The 24,369-nt window shown below is 36.1% G+C and overlaps 1 pseudogene; it reads left to right on the forward strand.

The window, feature by feature from the left end:
- The first annotated feature begins 5,679 nt into the window (after positions 1-5,679).
- LOC112414109 (serine/threonine-protein kinase 35-like) overlaps positions 5,680-24,369 on the forward strand; it is a 127,423-nt pseudogene continuing 108,733 nt past the window's right edge.

Raw genomic sequence — 24,369 nt, forward strand, 5'->3', positions numbered from 1 at the left:
TCTATGAGACTTTGATGAAAGTTCACTTTTGGTCTATAGATTACCTATTACCCAAAACCATTTATTGAAAAGGCTACATTTCTTCCATTGAATTACTTTTACAACTTTGTCAAAATCATTTGGGTATATTTCTGTGGATCTGTTTCTGGTTTCTCTACTCTGTCTCATTGCTTTATATGTTTATCCATTGCCAACACCATACAGTTTTAATTATAGTAACTCTAATAAATCTTGACATCAAATAGACGGATTCTTCCTACTCTAATCTTTTTTTTTTTTTGAACATTTGTTAAGTTATTCTAACTCCTTTGCCTTTCCATATAATTTTAAGATAATCTTGTCTATACCTACAAAAATATCTTTCTGGGATTTTACAGGAACTGCATGAAACTTATACTATCTTGTGGATAATTGTCATCTTTACTATGTTGAGTTTTCTAATCTATGAACACCGTATGCCTGTCCTTTTATTTAGATCTTCTTTAATTTATTTAATCACTGTTTTGTATTTCTTCAGAATACAAGCCAAATATATATATATATATACTTACATATACATATATATACACACATATATATGTATCCTCTGCAAATGGAGATGGTTTCATTTCTTCCCTTACTATATGAATGACTTTTGTTTCTTTTTCTTGGCTTTATTGCGCTGGCTAGAATTTCTAGTACTATGTTGAATAAGAGAGATATGAGTGGACATTATTTCATTGTTCCTAGTCTTAGGGAGAAAGCACTTATTCCCTCACTATTATGTATATAGTTAGCTATAGGTTTTCCATAGATGTCCTTTATCAAGTTAAGGAAGTTCACTACTATCCTTATTATTCTGAGAGTTTTATCATGGTAGATATTGAATTTTATCAAATACTGTTTTTGAAAAAATCAGTATGATCATGTGATTTTTCTTTTTAGATAGTTAAGATGGTAGATTACATTGGTATATTATGAATATTGTACTAACCATGCACCCTGGGACATAGTTCACTTGGTTATACTGTATATTTTTCTTTATATACTGCTGAATTCAATTTGCTGATGTTTTGTTATGGACTTATGTATAGCCATACCTTGTTTTATTGTGTTCACTTTATTTTTTTTTTACAAATTGAAGGTTTGTGGCTACCCTGTGTGAAGCAAGTCTATTGGTTCCATTTTCCAACAGCATTTGCTCATTCCCTTTGTCACATCTTGGTAATTCTTGCAATATTTCTAACTTTTTCATTATTATTATTATAGTTGTTATGGTGCTCTGTGATCAGTGACCTTTGATGTTATTACTATTGAAAAAAGATTATGACTCACTGATGGCTCAGAAGATGGTTAGCATTTTTTAGCAATAAAGTATTTTTAATTAAGTTATGTACATTTTGGGTTTTTTTTAAAGACCTAATGCTATTGCACACTTAGAGTACTATAGTATAGTGTAAAAAAAAAAGAACTTTTATATGTACTGGGAGGCCAAAAAATTCATGTGACTCACTTTACTGTGATATTTGTTGTATTGTGTTCATTTGGAACTGAACCCACACTATCTCCAAGCTGTTCCTGTATTGAAGTTCATGAGAAATATTGATATGTAGTTTTCCTTTCTTGCACTGTCATTGTCTACTTTTGGTATCGGTGTAATACTAGTTTCATAAGATACCTTGGGCAGCCACCCCTCTTCTATTTTCTGGCAGAGACTGTATAAAATTGGTGGTAATTCTTCTTTAATTGGCTTGTAGAATTCTTTAGTGATACTATCTGCGTCTGAAGATTTCTTTTTGAGACATTTTTTTATTTAACAATTCTATTTCATTAATAGTTATACATGTATTCAAAGTATCAGTTTCTTATTAGATGAGCTGTGGTAGTTTGTGGCTTTTCAGGGACTTGATCCATTTCATCTAAGTCATCAATTTCTCTAGTGTTGAGTTGCTCATAGTATTTCTTTATTGCCCTTTTAATGACTGTGGGGTGTATAGTGCTATCCCCTGTTTCATTCTGAATATTGGTTATTTGTGTATTCCCTCCTCTTTGGTGGTCTTGCTAGAGTTCTACAGTTTTCTTAATATTTTCAGAAAACCAGCTTTTTGATTTTCTCTATCACTTTTCCATTGTCAATTCATTGATTTCTGTGCTTATCTTTATTATTTGCTTCCTTCTCCTTGCTTTGGATTTATTTGGCTCTTTATTTTCTGGATACTTTAGGTGGGAACTTTGATTATTGGGATCTTTCCTTTTTACTAACATGTGCAGTTCATGGTGTAGACATCCTTCTCAACACTGCTTTAGCAGTGTCCTATAAATTTTGGTATGTTGTACTTTCATTTTCATTCAGTTCATTGTAGATTCTATATTTCTCTTGTGACTTCCTCTTTGACCCATGGATGAGTTAGTGTGTTGTTTGATTTACAAGTGTTTGTTTCTCCTGTTACCTTTTTATTATTGATTTCTATTTGGGTCCCACTACAGGTCAAAGTTTCATTTTATGGCCCAGAATGTAGTCTATCTTGGCATATGTTCAGTGGGTACTTGAAAAGAAAGTGTGTATTTTGAAGATTAATCCTTTGTCAGTTGCTTTGTTTGCAAATATTTTCTCCCATTCTGAGGGTTGTCTTTTCATCTTGTTTATGGATTCCTTTGCTGTGCAAAAGCTTTGAAATTTCATTAGGTCCCATTTGTTTATTTGTGTTTTTATTTCTATTTCTCTAGGATGTGGGTCAAAATGATCTTGCTGTGATTTATGTCATAGAGTGTTCTGCCTATGTTTTCCTCTAAGAGTTTTATAGTGTCTGGCCTTACATTTAGGTCTTTAATCCATTTTGAGTTTATTTTTGTGTATGGTGTTAGGGAGTGTTCTAATTTCATTCTTTCACATGTAGCTGTCCAGTTTTCCTAGCACCACTTATTGAAGAGGCTGTCTTTTCTCCATTGTGTATTCTTGCCTTCTTTATATCAATATCAAAAAAACAAACAACCCAATCTAAAAATCGGCAGAAGACATAAATAGATATTTCTCCAAAGAAGATATACAGATTGCCAACAGACACATGAAAGGATGTTCAATATCACTAATCATTAGAGAAATGTAAATCAAAACTATAATGAATTATCACCTCACACTGGTCAGAATGGTCATCATCAAAAAATCTACAAACAATAAATGCTGGAGAGGGTGTGGAGAAAAGAGAACCCTCTTGCACTGTTTGTGGGAATGTAAATTGATACAGCCACTGTGGAGAACAGTATGGAGGTTCCTTAAAAAACTAAAAATAGAACTACCATACGACCCAGCAATCCCACTACTGGGCATATACCCTGAGAAAACCATAATTCAAAAAGAGTCATGTATCACAATGTTCATTGCAGCAGTATTTACAATACCCAGGACATGGAAGCAACCTAAGTGTCCATCGACAGATGAATGAACAAAGAAGATGTGGCACATATATACAATGGAATATTACTCAGCCATAAAAAGAAACAAAATTGATTTTTTTGTAATGAGGTGGATGGACCTAGAGACTGTCATACAGAGTGAAGTAAGTCAGAAAGAGAAAAAACAAATGCCATATGCTAACACATATATATGGAATCTAAAAATAAATTGGTTCTGAAGAACCTAGAGGCAGGACAGGAATAAAGATGCAGATGTAGAGAATGGACTTGAGGACATGGGGTGGGGGAAGGGTAAGCTGGGACGAAGTGAGAGAGTGACATGGACATATATACAGTACCAAATGTAAAACAGATAGCTAGTGGGAAGCAGCAGCATAGCACAGGGAGATCAGCCCGGTGCTTTGTGTCCACCTAGAGGGGTGGGATAGGGAGTGTGGGAGGGAGATGCAAGAGGGAGGAGATATGTGGATATATGTATATGTATAGCGGATTTACTTTGTTATAGAGGAGAAACTAACACATCAATGTAAAGCAATTATACTTCAATAAAGACGTTAAAAGCAAACAAAAAAAAAAGAAAAGAAAGTGTATTCTGCATTTCTGGAAGTAGTGATCAAGAGCTTTAAAAATGTTAACATAGTAACCCCAGTTTTAAGAATATACCTTAAGTAAATTATCAATTATACCCATAGATATTTATATTCCACCGCAATAAGCATCCTGATACTTATAATAGCAATAAAAATGTGCAAGTGAGTGATGTGCTGTTGCCAACTGTGTACATCTATACACAGCTCTGCATTTAGTAATATCATACTGGTGGTGTGAAATCAGCCTGGGTGGGAGTTTTTACATCAAAAAATTGATAAACACTACAAATCACCTTTTTTCCTCACTGATATAGGTTATGTAAAGTTTACCCTCATTGATGACTCTGAGGGGTTCACGACTTCAGTGGAGGAAATAACTGCAGATGTGATGGAAATGTAAAGAAAACTAGAATTAGAAGTGAAGCCTGAAGATGTAGCTGAATTGCTGCAATCTCATGGTAAAACTTGATTGGATAAGGAGTTGCTTCTCATGGATGAGCAAAGAAAGTGGCTTCTTGAGATGGAATCTACTTCTGGTGAAGATGCTGTGAAGATTGTTGAAATGACAACAAAGGATTTAGAATGGTATATAAACTAAGTTGATAAAGCAGGTGTGGGGTTTCAGAGGAGTAACTTCAATTCAGAAAAAATTCTACTGTGGGTTAAATACTATCAAACAGCTTTGTATGCTACAGAGAATCTGTTTGTGAAAGGAAGAGTCAATCGATGTGGCAAACTTCACTGTTGTCTTATTTTAAGAAATTGCCACAACCACCACCACCCTGATCAGCCATCAGCCATCAACATGCAAGCAAGACCCTCCACCAGCAAAAAGATCATGAACTTTTGAAGGCTCAGATGATGGCCAGCAGTCCCTAGCAACAAAACAATCTTAAATCAAGGTACATACATCGTTTTTTTAGACAATATGCTATTGCACATCTAAGAGACTAGAGTGTAAGCATAATTTTTAAATGCACTGGAAAACCAAAAAATTATGTGACTTGCTTTATTGCGATACATGCTTCCTCGCGGTAGTCTGGAACCAAATCCACAGTATCTCTGAGAAATGCCTGTAGCCACATTTAAGGAAGAGTCTTTGGTGTCCAAGTATTTGATTAAACACACACACATGCCCAAAACAACCTTATTTAGTCCAATGCCAGGATGAATAAGAAAATCATGAGTTGATGTAGCCAGCTGATTGGAAGGTCTTCCCGTTGGTGTTTCCTTTACATGGACTATTAGAACAGGGTTTGGACGGTACATCAGTCTCTTCAGATATGCTGGGAAGGTCAGGGTCTGGGCAAACTAGTACCTGAATTATGTCATTCAGTCCAACATCATACTCAAAGTTTATCCATTTTCCAGCTGCTTGCCAGGGTAGAAGAGGCGCTGGCACTCGGACCACCCATGGAACAGTGCCCACACGTGCTCACACAGCTCCTCAATTGTGGCTTTGCAACACATGGCTTCAATGGTGTGTGCCTGGGAGCCATGGATGGTGCAAACCTGGATCCACATCTCAGTGCCGGGAGAAGGGGTCACCATGCTCTGTCTCCCCCTAAGCTCCGGGCGCCCTGTGCCGCCTGGCCTGCGCCGCTTCCCAGGCAGCCCTGGCTCTAGGCAGCTCGTGGGCCAGCCTGCGTAAGCACAAGCCAGAAAGACAGGCGACCTTGAACCCTAGACTGCGCGCATGCCCAGCAGAGATGAGGAAGGTAGGAAACGGGAACCTGTCCAAGTGCGGCTGCTGCCTCACAAATAGGAAGAAGCCTTTCAAACATCCTTTAGAAAAACAAACAAACAAAAATAGTAAAGAAAGCCATACAAAGGAATAGGGCTGTGTTTTGCTGGATTACAAAATATATGAAAAATCGCCATAGAAGAAAGAACATTCCAGGTTTTTAATACCCTATGATTTTCTCTTTCAAGAGGACATAGCAAAAATCCAAAATATGATCTATTTGCTTTGCTGATATCATTCTTCCTCCTAAAAATATCTCACTAAAAATTAAATTTGATGATTGCTTGGCTTCCTTTGAACATGTGTACCAGTTCTAGTTACCAGATTGTTTGTTTTTTTCTTTTTTCTTTTACATTTTAATGCAATCAGGTGGCCACTTGCTTTTCCCTTTCTCCTGATTTGGAATGATTACTTTATAATCCCAACTTCTATTTCACCGTATACTTGACACCAAATCTTCTGAGTCAGCTGCAAGACCTGTTACTGTAGCTGGATGTGCATCCCCAAACTGCCACTTATGTCTCCCTTATTCAGGCCACCATGTAGTTTGAAATCTGTGTTCTAATGACATAACTTGGCTGTCTTTCCATCACATGCAGATGGTTCTGTCTCTTTCATCCCACACCTATCCCTCCTTTGCCTGGTAAGACCCTTTAGTGTCAAAGTTTCAGTCTGCTCATTTGACTGAAAATAATATGTCCATTACAAATGAATATTATTTACACATCAGTATAAATCATCAGAACATTGTAAGGGAAAAATCATTTTATGATGCACAGCTGATTAGTGGTTCACCTGATATGAAAGTATAAACATTTACTTCTATGGTTTTTTTTAAAGCCTATTTTGTGTGTTTCTCCATTTCCTTATATGGTAAAGCAGAACCTGCTAATTATTTCCACTGTGTAATATGTATTTTGTAAAACTCTTCCTGAGTGAGCAAGTACTAAATATTATTTACTTTTAGATTTATTGTAAGAAAATAACATTATTTAGGTTTTTCTTTAAACTTAAAAAGTATAAGAACATATCTAATTTAAAGAGTGTAAGATTGTATATAATAATAAAGAAAAAAGAAGCATTCTACAAAGATGCATAACATCACTGAGAGATAAACAGTTTTGTTTTGTTTTTGTCTTAAATAATGCTAAAACATATCCTGTGAAACATAAAAAGATGAGAATGGAAAAAAAAAAAAAAACCCACAAAAACAGTTTCCATAGCAAGCTAAGCAAGAGGAAGGACCCAGTGAATCCCATAGTCAATGCAGTTTCACCTCTGACAATTTTATCAAGATATTAAGAAGAGTTTCCATTCCATTCACAAAATAGAAAATGAACATAAACATGAACAGACATTTGGTAAAAAGAAGAAAGAGGTATATATATATATATATATATATATGAGAGAGAGAGAGAGAGAGAGAGAGAGAGAGGGATATATATCCCTCAAGCAAATAGAGGGATATAAAATTGACAATCTGCCAGTTAACAGTTTTGTACTAAATACTTACTATGCATATAATAGTATGCTATAGCCTGAAAGTATTTTATTAATGGACCCTGACCTTTTCCATCAAAGAGCTTACACTGTATATTTATAGATGGCATAGTCCTTTCTAGTGTCATAAAACAAAAAGAATAAATAACAGTTTGAAATATCTATACCAGAGATGATACTCAGAAACAATAGGTAGCAAAGTATGCAATAAATAGGTTTGTGAAGACAGAATAAGCACTCAATAAATATTACCTATAATGAAAAGATACAAGATTACAAATGTTTAAAGAAAGGTGAGATTGCTATTGGCTGGAGTGATTAAAGATGACTTTATGGATAATTTAGGACATGTGCTGAACCTGAAAGGATGGTTATGCAGAGGTTAGGAGTATAAAGTGGGAGATGTGTGAATATTGTTATACAATGTGAAATACCTGAATATCAGTGTGAAAGAAGAGATAAAGATCCACTGGTTTATTTATAAGAACTGTAGGGAGTATACAAACAGAAGAAAAGGAGAAAGGGAGTTGCTTCCAGAATTGAGAAGAATCTGGGGACCATTGTGGTAAATAAATCATTCTCCAAGATGTTTAATTCACTGGCCCTCAGTTTCCTCACACGTGTAACAAGGGAGATAAAATATATACTCTATAAAATATTTTGTTTCCTCCTCATTGTATAAAGCTGTGATTAAGTTCTATGGAAATTCTAACGGGGTTATTCATGGGCTGGTGCTGTGTCAGAGTCTTTTGAGAATTGTTAGTGCTAAATCATTTCAGGTTTAAAAGAATAGGATGGGAAATCTCTCTGTTTTAAAGACATAGCATTAAAAATAATTTTTATTCACAAGCTGAAAATAGATACTACAACACATACTTTTTCCCTTTAATCATGCCTCTGGAAGCGGGGGACTAATAAGGTTTCTAGTTAACAAATCAAAGAAAATACAATGACTAATTCGTAATGGCTTTTTAAATGATTGCCCACAACTCTAATGAGTAATTATATCATTTGCTGTAATGACATTCATGAAATTAATTATGGGTTTTGAAGGAAAAATATATATGGCATTACTGTGAAGAAATAAAGGTGAATTAGGAGTGCTAGGCTCATGATAGGGAATTGTACATATTTTGTATAATTGCATGATTATGCAGTCTGTAAGAATTTGTCTTTTACAATTTTTAGCTCTCTTTCAGTGTTTTAAAAGCACCATTCTCAACCTATTTTATTGAATTTGGTTGAATTGATTACCATAAAAACTGCAGTCCAACTTATTTTTTACACATGAGAAAACTAGTCCTCAGTAACCCAAAACGATTCACTTGAATACACACAGTTAATCACTGGTAAAAGAAGATCACCCATGAGGTCTGAGTCTATGCTTTTGAAGTTTTATTGTTGATAGTTAGCATAATAGCAGTCCCATTTTGGCGACATGTGGAACAATTCAAGTGAGAAATATTCACGTAGCATATTTTATTGTCTAATATTTTAGTGAGCATTTGCTGATCATCAGCATAATGCTGCAGGTGATCAAATGTGAAAACTACTGCTTGATAAACAGTAAATGAACACAGCCACGATTAACTTTTTTTTGGTAGTATCATGTTTGTAACAACACAACTAAATTCTAGTTTGCAATCCCAGAGAATACATTTCTAAAACAATCATGTGGATCATGAATGTTGGGCAGTTTGGACCCCTTTAGCTGTAGCCTCAGACCTGCATCATTGTTGGAGTTCAGATCATTAAACTTCAAATGATCTCAGACCTTCACAAATGGAAATCGTTCTCATAATTACCAAAGTCATCTCTTAATTCATCTTAAATACAAAATGTCACAGAAGTGACAGATCCTGTCACTCATAGCACACACTAGAAAAGTTGCAGTTAGCTCTTTATCATCTGGCATCAGGAAGGACAATTCATGAATGTACCTTAGAACAGCGAGCAACTTCTTCATGTGTTGTCTGTGTTGGTTCCAGGTATACTTCTTTTGCAAAGTCCCTCCTTTACAATATTATGAAGAACTTGAGTTTCAAACAAGTTTCCACTGTGTTCCTATGGGTAAATAGGATAAGGAGATTCTTGTTTCTATGTCATCTTAAAAATATATCAAAGGGGGGGCTTCCCTGATGGCACAGTGGTTGAGAGTCTGCCTGCCGATGCAGTGGACGCAGGTTCGTGCCCTGGTCTGGGAGGATCCCACATGCCGTGGAGCGGCTGGGCCCGTGAGCCATGCCCGCTAAGGCTGCACTGTTCTCCGCAATGGGAGAGGCCACAACAGTGAGAAGCCCGTGTACCGCAAAGGAAAGGAACATCTTGAGAATATAAAATGTTTCTTCCAAGGTCATTGTCATTTTTGCTCTATTGCTTTCTCTGATGCATAACTCTCCTGTAAAGCAATGTCCAAGAATCACAAATTAAAGGTAAGGAAAAAGTTTGTTTTGCTTTTAATTTTGTTCTTTTATTTTTTTAAGGGTGAAAAAATAATTTCTGTAGAGATTCTTGAGAATAATACCAGTCATTATTTCACTTAGTCTAAAGTTTTAATGACCGAGATCCATAAACCCTTGTTAGATATTTTCCAATAATCTATTTATTTATTTAACTGCTAATTTATTTTAAACCATTGTTCTTCACTGGATTTTCTTGGAATTAATAATTTAAAAAGTAATTGTAGAGGATGAGGGGAAGATGGTGGAAAAGTAAGACGCGGAGATCACCTTCCTCCCCACAGATACACCAGAAATACATCTACACGTGGAACAACTCCTACAGAACACCTACTGAATGCTGGCAGAAGACCTCAGACCTCCCAAAAGGCAAGAAACTCCCCACGTACCTGGGTGGGGTAAAAGAAAAAAAGAAAAAAAAAACAGAGACTAAAGAATAGGGACGGGACCTGCACCAGTGGGAGGGAGCTGTGAAGGAGGAAAGGTTTCCACACACTAGGAAGCTCCTTCGCAGGCGGAGACTGTGGGTGGAAGAGCGGGTGAGCTTCAGAGCCGTGGAGGAGAGCACAGCAACAGGGGTGCGGAGGGCAAAGCAGAGAGATTCCCGCACAGAGGATCGGTGCCGACCAGCACTCACCAGCTGGAAAGGCTTGTCTGCTCACCCGCCGGGGCGAGTGGGGCTGCGAGCTGAGGCTTGGGCTTTGGTCGGAGTGCAGGGAGAGGACTGGGGTTGGCGGCTTGGACACAGCCTGAAGGGGTTAGTGCACCACGGCTAGCCGGGAGGGAGTCCGGGAAAAGGTCTGGAGCTGTCAAAGAGGCAAGAGACTTTTTCTTCCCTCTTTGTTTACTGGTGCACGAGGAGAGGGGATTGAGAGAGCTGCTGAAAGGAACTCCAGAGACGGGTGTGAGCCGCAGCTAAAAGTGCGGACCCCAAAAACGGGTGGGAGACGCTAAGGCTGCTGCTGCCACCACCAAGGGGCCTGTGTGTGAGCACAGGTCACTATCCACACCCCTCTTCCGGGGAGCCTGTGCGGCCCGCCACTGCCAGGTTCCCGGGATTCAGGGACAAATTCCCCGGGAGAACGCTTGGCTGGCCTCAGGCTGGTGCAACGTCATGCCGGCCTCTGATGCCGCAGGCTTGCCCCGCAATCCGTGCCCCTCCCTCCCCCCGGCCTGAGTGAGCCAGAGCCCCCGAATCAGCGGCTCCTTTAACCCCGTCCTGTCTGAGCGAAAAACAGACACCCTCCAGCGACCTACACACAGAGGCTGGGCCAAATCCAAAGCTGAGCTCCTGTGAGCTGTGAGAACAAAGAAGAGAAAGGGAAATCTCTCCCAGCAGCCTCAGAAGCAGTGGATTAAAGCTCCACAATCAACTTGATGTTCCCTGCATCTGTGGAATACATGAAACGACAACGAATCATCTCAAATTGAGGAGGTGGACTCTGAGAGCAAGATTTATGATTTTTTCCCCTATTCCTCTTTTTGTGAGTGTGTATGTGTATGCTTCTGTGTGAGATTTCGTCTGTATAGCTTTGCTTCCACCATTTGTCCTAGGGTACTAACTGTCCGTTTTTTGTTTGTTTGTTTAACTGTTTTTCTTAATCATTAATTTTAATAACTTTATTTTATTTTACTTTTTCTTCTTTCTTTCTTTCTTTCTTTCTTTCTTTCTTTCTTTCTTTCTTTCTTTCTTTCTTTCTTTCTTTCTTTCTTTCTTTCCTTCCTTCCTTCCCTCCTTTAGACAACAAATCATCCCAAATTGAGGAGGTTGACTTTGAGAGCAAGATTTATGACTTTTTCCCCTTTTCCTCTTTTTGTGAGTGTGTACGTATATGCTTCTATATGAGATTTTGTCTGTGTAGCTCTGCTTCCACCATTTGTCCTAAGGTTCTATCCATCTGCTTTTTTTTCCTTAATAATTATCTTTTAATTTAATAACTTTATTATATTTTACTTTATTTTATTTTACTTTATCTTCTTTTTTTCTTTCTTTTTTCCTTCCGTCCCTCCTTCCTACCTTCCTTCCTTCCTCCCACAGTCCCTCCCTCCCTCCCTCCTTTCTTTCTTTCCTTCTTTCCTTCTTTTCTTCTTTCTTTCTTCCTTGCTTCCTTCCTTCCATCCTTTCTTTCTTTCTTTCTTTCTCTCTTTCTTTCTTTCTTTCTTCCTACTTCTACTAATTCTTTCCCTCTACTTTTTCTCCCTTTTATTCTGAGCTGTGTGGATGAAAGGCTCTTGGTGCTCCAGCCCAAAAAGCAGTTCTAAGAGGGAAGTTTATAGCAATACAAGCCCACCTTAAGAAACAGGAAACATCTCCAATTAGCAACCTAACCTTGCACCTAAAGCATTAGAGAAAGAAGAACAAAAAAAGACCCAAGTTAACAGAAGGAAAGAGATCATAAAAACCAGATCAGAAATAAATGAAAAAGAAATTAAGGAAACAATAGCAAAGATCAATAAAACTCGAAGCTGGTTCTTTGAGAAGATAAACAAAATAGATCAACCATTAGCCAGACTCATCAAGAAAAAAAGGGAGAAGACTCAAATCAATAGAATTAGAAATGAAAAAGGAGACGTAACAACTGACACTGCAGAAATACAAATGATCATGAGAGATTACTACAAGCAACTCTATGCCAATAAAATGGACAATGTAGAAAAAATGGACAAAGTCTTAGAAATGCACAACCTGCCAAGACTGAATCAGGAAGAAATAGAAAATATGAACAGACCAATCACAAGCACTGAAATTGAAACTGTGATTAAAAACCTTCCAACAAACAAAAGCCCAGGACCAGATGGCTTCACAGGTGAATTCTATCAAACGTTTAGAGAAGAGCTAACACCTATCCTTCTCAAACTCTTCCAAAATATAGCAGAGGGAGGAACACTCCCAAATTCCTTCTACGAGGCCACCATCACCTTGATACCAAAACCAGACAAGGATGTCACAAAGAAAGAAAACTACAGGCCAATATCACTGATGAACATAGATGCAAAAATCCTCAACAAAATACTAACAAACAGAATCCAACAGGACATTAAAAGGATCATACACCATGATCAAGTGGGGTTTATTCCAGGAATGCAAGGATTCTTCAATATACGCAAATCAATCAATGTGATAAACCATATTAACAAATTGAAGGAGAAAAACCATATGATCATCTCAATAGATGCAGAAAAAGCTTTTGACAAAATTCAACACCCAGTTACCATAAAAACCCTGCAGAAAGTAGGCATAGAGGGAACTTTCCTCAACATAATAAAGGCTATATATGACAAGCCCACAGCCAACATCATCCTCAATGGTGAAAAACTGAAAGCATTTCCACTAAGATCAGGAACAAGACAAGGTTGCCCACTCTCACCACTCTTATGCAACATAGTTTTGGAAGTTTTAGCCATAGCAATCAGAGAAGAAAAGGAAATAAAAGGAATCCAAAAAGGAAAAGAAGAAGTAAAGCTGTCACTGTTTGCAGATGACATGATACTATACATAGAGAATCCTAAAGATGCTACCAGAAAACTACTAGAGCTAATCAATGAATTTAGTAAAGTTTCAGGATACAAAATTAATGCACAGAAATCTCTGTCATTCTTATACACTAGTGATGAAAGATCTGAAAGTGAAATCAAGAAAACACTTCCATTTACCATTGCAACAAAAATAATAAAATATCTAGGAATAAACTTACCAAAGGAGACAAAAAACCTGTATGCAGAAAACTATAAGAACCTGATGAACGAAATTAAAGATGATACAAATAGATGGAGAGATATACCGTGTTCTTGGATTGGAAGAATCAACATTGTGAAAATGACTCTACTACCTAAAGTAATCTACAGATTCAATGCAATCTCTATCAAACTACCACTGGCATTTTTCACAGAACTTGAACAAACAATTTCCCAATTTGTATGGAAACACAAAAGACCCTGAATAGCCAAAGCAATCTTGAGAATGAACAACGGAGCTGGAGGAATCCGGTGCCCTGACTTCAGACTATACTACAAAGCTATAGTAATCAAGACAGTAATGGTACTGGCACAAAAACAGAAAGATAGATCAATGGAACAGTATAGAAAGCCCAGAGATAAACCTATGCACATATGGTCACCTTGTCTTCGATAAAGGAGGCAGGAATGTACAGTGGAGAAAGGACAGCCTCTTCAGATGTAGAAAGTAGAGTGATTGCTCCAATATAAAATAAAAATTGAAAAACAAAAGAATCAGTGATCTTCAAGGCAAATCAATAGAAATTATCCAAATTGAAATAGAGGGGTGGGATAGGGAGGGTGAGAGGGAGGGAGATGCAAGTGGGAAGAGTTATGGGAACATATGTATATGTATAACTGATTCACTTTTTTATAAAGTAGAAACTAACTTTTTTTATAAAGCAGAAACTAACACACCATTTTAAAGCAATTATACCCCAATAAAGATGTTAAATAATAATAATAATTTTAAAAGTAATTGTAAAGTACACATATTCAAATGATAGTTGAGACAAGTACTCATGTTGTCCCTTTGACATAGACTAGGAACACATAAAGGTGTCGCAAGAGCTTTTTCCATTGAAGAAAAATTTACTCAGATTAGATGTAAAAAAATCTGATTTAACTATAAAGAATCAATCTTACTGTGAAGAATTCCCTATGAACATGCCATATTTCTATGGATGGAAGTAGACATTATCCATGCACCCAAACAGAATAAGCAGAACCATGAATATTAGGGAATTCTGTGTTAAACAATTACTAAAGGAACTCCTGAAGCTTTAATGTAAAACTGTACATCATTTTACAAGGACGTACTGTGCTGTATCTAACATGATATTTGATCAGATCTCTTTTTCTTAGTCATAAGACTCAGATGATCTAAACTAAACATTGGAAAATTCTGCTAAAGAAGACATAATAGAAAACTGGGCTTTCATAGTTTTTTGGGGTTTTTTTTCCTCCAGTTTTAAATTTACCTCTTCTTAACTTTATGAAGAAGACTATTCACATTATCTTCAGTGTACCTCTATGAATTTTACACAGATGTAAAAAAAAATAATTGTTGAATGCCTATTATGTAGCAGGCACTGTAATAGAAATTAGGAATTAAAGAGAAATGAATATGATACTCTCTCTTCCCTAGAATTTTACCATACAGGAGGGGAGGAAAACTATTAAGGACTGATTACAATAAAGTGAGATGATTGCTTTGTTGTTATTAGTAATAACTTTCATTTAGTGAGGCGGTCCTGTTGTCCTGAATTTCATGCTTGAGCTCATTTAATTCTCATCAAAAAATACATGATGGGGCTTCCCTGGTGGCGCAGTGGTTGAGAGTCCACCTGCCAATGCAGGGGACACGGGTTCGTGCCCCAGTCTGGGAAGATCCCACGTGCCACGGAGCAACTGAGCCCGTGAGCCATAGCCGCTTAGCCTGCGCGTCCGGAGCCTGTGCTCCGCAACGGGACAGGCCACAACAGTGAGAGGCCCACGTACCGCAAAAAAAAAAAAAAAAAAAAAAAATGCATGACGTATGATTGTATGTGCTTTACAGAGAAGGAGATGCTTGTAATGCATAGAACAAAGAATCAATACAGTCAGATCTCAGAGTTGGTAAAAGAAATATATTTAATTGCAGTTCTGTCCAAATCTGAAATTTCCTTAACCATGTCTGCTTTCCCTGAGTATAAATTGGTTCAGTTTAAGAGAATAAAGATTTTACAAAGAAAGTAATATTAGATCTAAACTTTATAGATGGCTGAGGAATAAGGGAGGGCATTACAGACCAAAGATATGAAAGGAGAAAGGCACAAATGTGTGTAAAACAAAAGCTAATCTGGTAAGACACTATTTTAGCATGTTTAATGTAGAATTCTTAACAGGAAGAGATTGGAGATAAATTCAAAAGAAAGGTAGTAAAGAATTTCAATGGCCATGCTGAGGGCTATAAACTTTATTCAAGAGGCCATGAACCTGCAATTAAAAAAATAATAAAAATAATATTGGGAGTTTGTGATTGACATGTACATCTACTATATTTAAAATAGATAACCAAAGAGAAACTACCATATAGCACAGGGAATTCTGCTCAATATTCTGTAATAACCTAAATGGGAAAAGAATTTGAAAAAGAATAGATACATATATATGTATTACTGAATCACTTTGCTGTACACCCAAAATTAACACAACATTGCTAATCAACTATACACCAATATAAAATAAAAATTAAAAAACAAAAGAATCAGTGATCCTCAAGGCAAATCAATAGAAATTATCCAAATTGAAACACATAGAAAAAAAGTATAATAATAATAATAATAATTTGGGAAGTAACACGATCTGATTTGATTTTCTCGATGATAATTTTGATGAACAGGTTAGAGTGAGAAAACTATTGGCATTAAGGAGGTTACTTTAGTAGCAGAAGAGCTAGAAGTCATGAAAGGAAAACTTTTCAGGTGATATTATTGATCATGAAACATGGGAAAAACCACATATCTGCTGCACACATCCTACGTTCTTTCAGTAAAGGTCCCAGAAGACACATTAAGCTCCAGTCCATGAGATTATTGGGCCAGGTTGCCATTGCCTCCAGGCTAGGCATCTGAGATGCTTTTTAGCTTGATTCTTTGTTTTTAGTTTTTCCTCCTTACCCTCCTAATCCATCTTGCTGTTTTTGCTAAACACATTTTTTTTTTTTTTTTTTGGCTCAAGAAAGTAGAGTGATTGCTCTTAAATCAAGTAAAAATTAATGAAGTTACCCTGTGTATCTGGCCCCATGCTTAAATCCCATTTTCCACCAGGAAGCTATAGTATTGCACCATTCAAACAATCTTTTTACTCCCCACTCCGCCTGTGTCCATGCTGATTGCAAACCTCGTATTACCTTTTCCCTCTCATTCATACAGCTAATATCTACTCATTCAGGCTGGAGCTGCAGTCCACAAATTCCATAAAACCACCTCCTATTACCCAAATGTATGAGCCTTCTGATGCTGAAGTTCTATGGTATTTGCAGATTATTACAATTTAACACTGAAAAATTTCGTGTGCACTTGTTGTAATGCATACCAACTGAAACGGAACCTCAAATCTCCTTCCAGGTCTAGGGTTAATTGTATTTGTCACATTCTTGGTAGGTGGGAAAAATAGCTTAGAACTGGAATACACAATTTAAAAGATCTTTAAAACACTGATCCTTAAGCTTTTGCTACATAGCAGCATTTGATTCACATGGTTTTGGCTTTACTGAATATTTTAAATATCACAGAGAAATCCAGACTTTCTCCAGCTATTTTCTTTGAACAGAAAACCAAATTCAGCCCACAGGGATTGAGGTCACAGAGAGACACCTTTGGTTGGAGATAATCAATAATTAGCTTGACTTCCAGCCATTCTCTGGAAAGTGATGTTAACAGGAAATTGAGAAGTTCCAAAGGGTTAGGAGGAGTGAAAGGCTCTGAGAAACCACAAATCAATAGAAATATTTTTCATATATGCTTAATTTCCACACAGCCATCTTGTGTTAAATGTGAGCAGGCGGTATTAATATTACCTCTACTTGTGGACAGAGGAAATAATGGCCCCAGTTTCTCACCATGGTCACCTCTTCCAGGGAGATCTCAAGGCTGACAGTGTAAAGCTTTTGTTACATGTGTTAAGGTAAACATTATTTTCTTTTAGAATAAATTGCCTAGAATATATTTTTTTAATATTTATTTATTTACTTATTTGGCTGCATCGGGTCTTAGCTGTGGCACATGGGTTCTTCCTTGTGGCACAGGGGCTTCTCTTTAGTTGTGGTGCTAGGGCTTAGTTGCTCTGCGGCACATGGGATCTTAGTTTCCAGACCAGGGATTGAACCAACATCCCCGGCATTGCAAGGCGGATTCTTAACCACTGGACTACCAGGGAAGTCCCAAGGTGAACATTTTTAATAGAAAAACATTAGAGGAGACAAAAGTTGGTGGGAAGGAAAGCTTAAAACAACAGAATACATACCTACTGACACACAAACAAATGCCAGAATTCTGAATAGATACAAGCCTAAGAACATCAGGAGTGATGTAGGGTCACTCACTGCCAAAAAGGCAGGATGGTGTGTCACATGCAGGGCACACATGGTGACTGTTAACAGAACCACCCCTGCCCAACCATAACTCGGTACTGAAGGCCCTAAATCTATTGAGAGAAATGTTTACATATGACTTTTACTTTCTGCATCCTTCCTGTATGATTCTTAATCTACATTTGCCTTGTTTTCTTAAAGAGCAGAGCCATTACATGACAATGACTTTTTGCTCTTGGTTCTCACACATTCCTTGCCAGAATTTTTTCCTAGCACAAACCAGAATTCACCTCTGCCCTGTCCATTCTCCCAGGGAATGATGAAAAAGAGGACCAAAACCTAAGATACTAAATTATAAATGATGTTAAGAATAACGCAGTTGCTAATATATAGTTTATTCTCATATTTTGCATTAGTTTTATTCCATAAAGTCATCATGAGCCAGAATTATTGAATACTGAAGCATTACTCCTAGGGGGAAATACAGGGTTAAGTTTGCTTGAGCTTCTGGTCACAACATTATCATTGACCAATCAGTATATAACCTGTCTTGTGTGCATTTCTGTTTAAAGACATCTTTTTCAATATATATCAACATTTGTAATCCATCTACATTGAACTCAAAGCCAACACACTGTAACTCACACCTAAACAAAGCTTATCTAAGATATATTTTCTCTGCAAGGCACATCACAGTATTCTTGTGTTTGGGAACACTAGACAGCACTTCAGCACTATGCATGGGGGTCATTTTAAAAAGAAGACTCACCAACAAACAGCACAAAAATGCAAAACATGTGACACTAAACAGACAATAAAAAGAACACTTGTTTACATTAGAAGAGGCAAAGCAAGATGGCAGAGCATGGCTGCTTTGAACCTCAGCTGGCAACATGTGTACTGAGTGACCTACATTTTTTCCTGTTCTACGGAAGATCACAAAAGTGCCGTGGTATTAATTTGGGGATTACAAATAAATTGTAGTGAGTAGGTGAAATCACAAAATTTGAATTCATGGATAATTAGGGTAAACTCTATATGGAAGAGTCTGGAAGAGAACCCGATTTGGAAGAGATGTCAATGGTTTAATCTTGTCATAGTTGGAGTTCCAGGAGGAGTTCTTCTGAGGATTTTATAACTATGAGACAAGATCCATATATGGAAGAGAGTAAAAGAAGAAAATCCTGGGATCAGTTGTCATAGCAGAGACAATTGACATGCCAAATAGTATAGAAAAGTCACTTGGAGAAAAAGGTTGAAATTTGGGAAAGAAGAACATATTCTGCTAAGAAATGAAAATACTAATGTCAAGCAGTTTACTTACTTTCTTAAAGGAGGAGTGTAATATTTAGACTGTAATGCCAGACTGTATTTATAGATAGTGATCAGAATTGGCAAGAAAAACAAGTTGTATATATTTACTGGACTTTTATAATTATTTTTTACAGTATGCCATCTTCACATTTCTCCTACCACTGTCAACTGGATCCACTGATGTTTCTCATTATCCATATGCTTACCACATAATTTCTGAATATGACAGAAAACTATAAAGTATTTTAGTCCTTTTTAGTCCATTCAGTTCAAATATAATGGGGCTTAACATTAAATGTGCCCACATTAGTTATCCTAATCCTGAAACCAGAGATTTCCTTAAGCTTGTTGATTTCTTTTTATTGATATGAGGTTACTTATGCCAGAATTTCAGATTCTAATTTCAAGACTTGGATTTCTGGTTATTCCCTGGACTCTGAAACCTTTTCTCCTAAACTGCTTAGTGCCTCATCCTCTCTTTGGGCACAGTGTCAATGGCTGGTGTCATGTTACCCAACTTTAGAACTGCAGCATGCACTACCTTCCTGTCATTATATCCAATATTACTAGCTCCCTAGATGATATGCTCACCTTTAGGGATTCTTCATTACCTTATCTAGGACCTTAGTTTTTAGTATCACATATGTTGATTGAAGACTGCTATAACCTTCAAACAATGAAGTTAGGATGCCAAGATAATCTGTGTTTTCACCCCAAATAGGCCTCACAAATGTCTGAGTGCCTGTCTCCTAAATTGGATGAATCAATACTGGCCTTTCGCTTCAATAAAACATATTGAGGTATAAAATAAACAATCCCATAAAACATGTATAGAACTTTTAAATTCTATAATATAGTCCCAAATATAAAAATCCACCATTCATGCTGATTTTTGCAACTATAGGATCAATAATGATCATATAGAATGTGAGTTCAGTCAGGGTTGAAACACTCTAGATTTTTAACTTCTCTTTCCCAGGCCTCCTATAAATCTCCTCTTTATGGTAATTCTCTTCATACTTGCTTATTTTACTCTCCTTTCATTTTTATTTTTTGGTACTCTATGATCTAAGATACTTACTAATCTCTGATTTTCTGACAATATTTTGCACTTCACAGGCATGCCTGCTGATCGAATCATGTTTCATAACCCATCCCCCTATGAGCTAAATACTGCTATGCATCTTTGCTTTCCTTTGCCTCTTCAACTATTTATTGCATCTCTCACAGTCACTTTCTGTAACTACCTTATCCATTTCCAACAGCACTGACCTAAATGCGTGCGTTCAACCTTTTATCAGAGTTTTGCCAGTAGCATCACATCCCTATTGATTCTTGAAATCCAGTATATGAAAGTGATGAATTCCTAATGAAGACTGTTTACTCTAATTAGCACTCTTTTTTGCCAGATCAAATATTGTGTTCATAAGACCAACAGTGCATCAGCTCCTCTACTCCTTGATTGCAGCACTTTATTTATTAGCACTTCATTCTTGATCTCTCACCACCTGCTCATATCCTGCTGCTTTGGACTTCTCAATAATCATACAGAAAGTGCATGCCCTTCCCTAATGCATTCCATAGACAGTCGTACTTTGCTGTTGAGGATTGAAACTTCCAGCTCAGTTACCAAAAAATACTTGTCATTGTAACCTCATGCTGTCTTAAACTTCAGACTCTAATGTTAATTCTTCTTTTCTCCTGGTCCTGCCCAATTAAAAAGACATGATGAAGAGCAAAAAATACTCCTTGAGAACTGATTCTATTTTTCTCAATTAACTCAACAAAATTAAAAGAGTGCTCTTAGCTCATTCTAAGATGAGTAGACCATGATTTTAGAAGCATTCCTTTCCAATTTTGAAACACTTGAGAATAGAAGTGCCACTAATGCTGTCCAGAGGATAACCAGAATCAAAGAAAACATAAGCAAAGAGACACTGAGATCCTATAATGCATCTGACACTCCATCAAAACTTACCAGAAGTTTTAACAGTCTCACAAAACTGCTATATATTAGATATTACCATCTGTTTTTACATATTATAAAATTTGCACTCAAAGACATTAAGTAATATAATGGTTATATAGGTAAACCACACTTAGTCTATCTGAATCCAAACCTCATGCTTTTTCAGATTCCCCATGCTTCTGTTCCTGTATTTATTCCCTAACTGGGAAATCTGTGAAGAATTATATATTACTGATGGTCAGTCTTAAGTTATTACTCAAAAAGCCACCCAACACAATATTTCTGGACTGGTTATATTTATACAACTACTACAAATGAATTCTGAAACACTCAAATGTCAAATTTAGCAAAGCTACCATGCTACAATTAAAATAACTTTTTATCCCTATTGTATATAATAACATAATAACAGCCTAACAATTATTGTTATATTAATAAGTTAATAATGTGATTTATTAGTCTTATATTGACTTGCCATTAACCAACACTCATTTTTGGCCTATTCACTTCTCTATCTTTTTAATCAGTTCAAATATTCCAATATTTTCCAGGTCTCCCTCCAGACCTGGTGACAGCTAGCTAAGTTAAAGACATACTAATAGACTGCAGATGCTAAGGGTTCCCTATCTACGCTTTATCTGTACCTTACAGACACCTAATATTTTGAGTCAGGTTTTAATATGCCTACTGAAAATCAAAGTAGGGTATATAATAATCATCTCCATTCATTCTCATTTACACACCAAACATTTCTTGGGTGCCTGTATATACCAGATACATTGGGGAGTGCTGAAATATCCAGTCACTTTCAAACTCATTACCTTCAAGCTTCACTTGCCAAGGTCATTTTATTTTGTCAATTTCCTCTTTTACTTAATATTGACTAGCAAGTAATATCTTAACAAAAATGAAAATCATCAGAGCTATGACAGATTCTTCTCATTCTCTAGGTCCATTCAAAATATCTTGACTTTTCTGCTATTGAAATTATTATTTTGTTTATATCCTCAAGGACACTGTGAGCTTCTTTAGGTTACAAATATCCTCTCTGTGTTTAGTACTGTAAATGGCAACAGTGGATACTCAAAATAACTGTTGAACTAAAAGAAAAATTCTTCATTCTCAATCCCAATGAAATAATCCACTCACTGATCATCTCTTATAGAAAACATTGCAACTACCTCTCTTCACTTCCTCGTCATTCTGTTCACTACAAGTTTTCCAAATTCACCTTGAAAAATTAAGATCAAATTAGAATGGTTCAAAAACTGCTAGACACTGACTGGCTATCTACTCACCCTTTTCCCTTTGTAATACAACTCATTTATTATTATGTTAAATATTCTCCAGCCAACATAATAATAATGCACTTGTCAGCCTCCCATAAAGTTATGAGTGGCCATGTGAATAGCTAGGCAATGAGATGTACACAGAATTATTCTAGCAAATTTCCTTAAAAGTGTTTTCACTTTTTATCACATTTAGAGCTCTGATAGAAATGATTAATCAATCAGGAAGCAATTTAGATTATGGAAGGCACTACTAAGCTACAAGGAGCCCGAATTCATGATGATCATCAAGTTACCATGTTACTTTGGGGCTGCATGAGAAAAATGTAAACATAAGTCTTATTTAAACAATTATATAAAATGTTCTCTCAAATTTAGCTGTGTCTAACCCTGAGTAGGCACAATGAATCAAAATTAAATACTAGTTGTAATAGTAATTCTTAATAATAATATGCAAGATAATTTTAAGAATAATAAGGAATAAATATGGCTAATGACTGTTTTATAATATACAGTGAATGCACTGGATGGTTTTTTATGTGTACAGATAAGATAAGGTAGAAGGAGAGTTAAAATAAACAGCTGAAATTTTGATTTACATGCATACATCGTTACTGGAAGACCCTGGCTAATAGCCTAATTTGATTTATGAAGTAACAATAAACCAAAACCAATGTGTGTTTGCAGAGCTAGATTCCAAAAAGAATATTGTTGTTGTTTTGTTTGTTTGTTTGTTTGTTTGTTTTGGCTGCACCATGCGGCATGTGGGATCTTAATTCCCTGACCAGAGATTGAAAGGGATTGAACCCATGTCCTCTGCAGTGGAAGCATGGGTTCTTAACCACTGGACCACCAGGGAAGACCTAAAAATAATTTTTAAATCATCAAACTAGTAAGTTATATAGGTTTTGTAAAATTATCTTACTTTGTAGACCTTTAGAACATCATCAATCTAACTAAACTGCTCTTGTGAAGATTCATGGAAAAAACATATTCTGAACTTGTTACATATAAACAATATTGAATATGGATTACTCTAGAAGATAGAGGAGACACCACTATACACCTACCAGAACAGATATTGTTGTAGCCAAAATTAAAGGAAAAATAGACAATACCAAGTGAGGCTGAGCAACAGGAACTTTGTTGGTAGGTTGTAAAATGGTACAGCCTCTTTGGAAAAAATCTTGACATTTTTAGAAATATTAAGTATACATTTTACATACAACACTGAAATTCCAATCCCAGGTCTTTACCAAAGTGAAATTTAACTTATGTTTAAAAAACAAAACAAAAAAACTTCTAACATCAATTTGTGTAGGGGCATTATTCGTAAACCCTAAAAATTGAAACTCAAATGTTCTTTAACATTTGAAGAGTGTATTAAAAAGAGAAAAAACAAACCTGAGGTGAATCCATAAAAGGGATACTACTAAGCAATAAAAAGGAACAAATTACTGATTCTTAAAACAACATAGATGAATCTCAAATTTATTAAGCTAAATGAACGAAAACAGACTCAAAAGACACATTTACATGAAATTACGGAAAAACAAAATTCTAGGAACAGAATGGGTTAGTGCTTTTGAGGGGTTAAGAGGCATACAAAAGTGAATGGGGAAAACTTGGGGCTTGATAGAATGGTTCTATATGTTGATTATGGATGACTATACGACTTTATAAAAACTCATAGAACTAAATATTTTAAGTAAGAATTTTACTACATGTAAATTATACCTTAATAAATGAGTATGACTCCATAAAAGAGTATATGAGGGAAGTATAGTGGGTGTCAATCAGTGGTCTTAGTTGAACAGAAAAAATATTAAGAATGAAACATCTGGAAGTACTGTTTCTGACACAGTAAAAGTACAATTACTGTGTTTTCATGAATTGTAACACAGAAGAAAAGTTTAAAAATCAATGATTTAAGCATCTATCACAATAAGTTACAAACTTAAAAAATAAAACAAGTACAAGTAGAAGGAATACAATTATAAATAAAAGAGGAAAATTTATATATATATATATATATATATA

The sequence above is a fragment of the Neophocaena asiaeorientalis genome, unplaced genomic scaffold (assembly GCF_003031525.2).
Source record: "Neophocaena asiaeorientalis asiaeorientalis breed wild unplaced genomic scaffold, Neophocaena_asiaeorientalis_V1.1 scaffold255, whole genome shotgun sequence".
Taxonomy (NCBI): Eukaryota; Metazoa; Chordata; class Mammalia; order Artiodactyla; family Phocoenidae; genus Neophocaena; species Neophocaena asiaeorientalis.